The sequence below is a fragment of the Pterocles gutturalis genome, unplaced genomic scaffold (assembly GCF_000699245.1).
Source record: "Pterocles gutturalis isolate BGI_N339 unplaced genomic scaffold, ASM69924v1 scaffold2301, whole genome shotgun sequence".
NCBI classification, from domain to species: domain Eukaryota; kingdom Metazoa; phylum Chordata; class Aves; order Pterocliformes; family Pteroclidae; genus Pterocles; species Pterocles gutturalis.
The window spans coordinates 30946-33704 of NW_010097458.1; positions in this window are offsets into that span (position 1 = coordinate 30946).

Sequence of the window (2759 nt, forward strand, 5' to 3'; positions counted from 1 at the left end):
GTGCTTAAAAGAAGGTGTTTTCTCTCCTCTGTGCTGGCCTTCCTTCATTTCATCATCTCAAAATCATATTTACCTCCAGAATTTAGCAGCAACACATTCCCCCAGAACCATCCCTCTCACATCTGTTTCCACCAGCACTCCCCTGGATTTCAGCAAGACTACTCAAGGGAGATAGAAAGCTACTACAAATTATCATCCTCAAGTGGTCTTGAAATGCAGCTTACCATGTGCGTAAGCACAGACAACTCTTGCATTCACAACAATACATAGTTCACCTGGGGCTAAACCCACTTTTTCTCAGTGTCTGCTGAACTGATGCTCACCTATAACTCAGGATGGGATTGAAGTGTGGGGGTGGTGACACATGCTTGGAGGCACTTCCAGTAACACACATACACAAGAAAATTCAGAGAGGAACAACTGCCACCCACTGGGAACCGCCTGCAGCAGTACAGTCACTGTGAATGCCACCTCTCTGCCATCATGGAGCCTGTTCAAAGCAGGGGGGTTGCCACAGGTCAATAACACAGTAGCAAAAACAAGACAAAGATAATCTGCCGGGCATTAGCGAAAGGATATGTGCAATAAAAGGTCAGCTAGTTCAGGAGAAGCCCCTTTGATGTTTCAAATCTGCCTGACATGTGAGAAGTCAGCTGCCTTATGGAGTTGGCAGCAGGAGCTACCGTTTTTGTCCAGCTCTTTTCCCCATGCCTGCTGCATGCAAAGCAAGGACATATTCAGCACTGCAACCAGCCAGACCTGCCTTGAAAACCCTGCTTGCTGGGAAAAGGGCACTCCAAGTCCTGCAGGATTAGTGCAGTCAGTGCGAGGGAGACATGTTTTAACACAAATAGCCCAGAGTTCACTTTCATTCCTGTTCCCTTGTTGCCCAACCAGTATGTCCCCTTCTCTAGCTAGGGCTGACATCTAAGGACATGGATCCAAAACAGCCCTGCTGCTGGGCTACTATTGCTCTGCCTCCCCAGCTCTTCTTCTACACAAGAGCAGCTAGCACAGCCTCAGCTTTGCTAAGCGGGTTAAATGCCTGAGGACTTCTGCTGGAGGCTGCATGTGGATCACAGCTGAGACAAAGGGTGCCAGCCAGCTCAGGAGCCATGGGAGGTGGGGAGCAAACCTTTCACAATCCTACTTTTTGGACCCGTAGCACAGCCCTACTGTTGCTAACCAAGTCAAAGTCCAGCTACAAGGAGTTAGGGCTACATAAAAGCCAGCAGACTGACACCTGAACACCTGACATGGTGTTATTCAGTGAGCATATCTTAATATGCTTTGGGTATGATTATACTTGTATGTGGGGAGGGCACAAGGGGCACATATCTGAGTGCAAAGTTAGTCCTTCATTAGAAAGGTACTTGCTGGCTTCTCAGCTGGTACAAGGGAGAGAAATAGATGAAGCCCTGACACTTTCTCTGCACAGAACTGGAGCCATGTACTTCCACAGAGAGGAGATGGTGCTGGATACTGCCAAGACAAGGGCTTTGCTGTGCTCAGGTTTCTCTGAACTAGATCCGTTTGGGGATACAGAGAGCAAGCTGTTGCTACAGTATCTCTCCTATCCAGAGAGCTCTGGGTAACATTTCCCTCATGGCTCCCAAGCTCCTCCGTCCCCCTTGTATTTGACAGAGGGTAAAAGAAAACTTCCACTGACTTTGAAATACAAATGCATTCTCGCTTCGGCCAGATGCATCAATCCCAAACTTTTTGCAAAGGAAATCCTTTTTAGGATCCACTTAGAACAGGAATCCTCTGCCTTGCTCCTCTTGTTAGGGTGTTCCGGTCCTGCCCTGAGAACTGCATCATGGCTCATCTCAGGTCATTTCATGCAAAACACCAGCATCTGCAAAGTCATCCAGATTTGGCTGCAGTCTGCCATGCTGAACTGAAGCACAGCTCCACAGCCACTGCGCATTAGTGCTGGCATGGCAGCAGAGAGCATGGCGCACAGGAAATCAAGGCAGCCTTGCCATGACCTTACAAAGTCAGTGAGCTCACAGTGGAAAGGAGCCAGCCTCTTGCCCTTCTCTCTTTTGCAAGTTGTCGCTTTTAGTGGGGCACAGCGAGTGGCACCTGTCACAGGCTCCGTTTTCAGTTCCCCAGTTGCTCAGCCCCCTCTTCCTCCTCCTCTCTGATGGAGGACAGGGAGAGATTACTGGATCACCTGGTCATTTCCAGCTGTCATCATGCCCCTGACTACTATGATTTAATTCTAGGAAGTGGACTTGGCCCAGCTCCAGAAGCCAAGGACTCTAGTCTGACATCAAATAATTTCTCTCCCCCAAAACTCAGATCATGGGCCTCTACAATTCTGGAAAACGTCTCTAGATAGCTCAGACTGTTAGCCCACTCCTTTATAGATGATTGTCCATTGATCTTTAAGGGACACCTTCACCTTATAGGATTTTCCAGGTAGGAACTTCTGAGCAGAGCCAGACCACCATAAAATAAGAATCACACAATGAGAAAAGATCTACAGTGACATTTTATATAAATTAAAAAAAAAAAAAAACAACAAAAAAGGGAATGAGAAGAATAAAACTCTAATCACATCTGGATTCACCCACGATGCCAGTCCCCTACATTTTTTAAAACAAAACAAAAAAAAAATGTTCTTTACTCTCCCACTTCTTCTAACCCAAGCTAGGGTGAAAGGAATGTCTAGAGAGGTGTGTGAAGCCATTTCACATACTTGTAAACCCCCCATATCTTGTTTGTATAACACTCCCAGGCTTACATAAGGG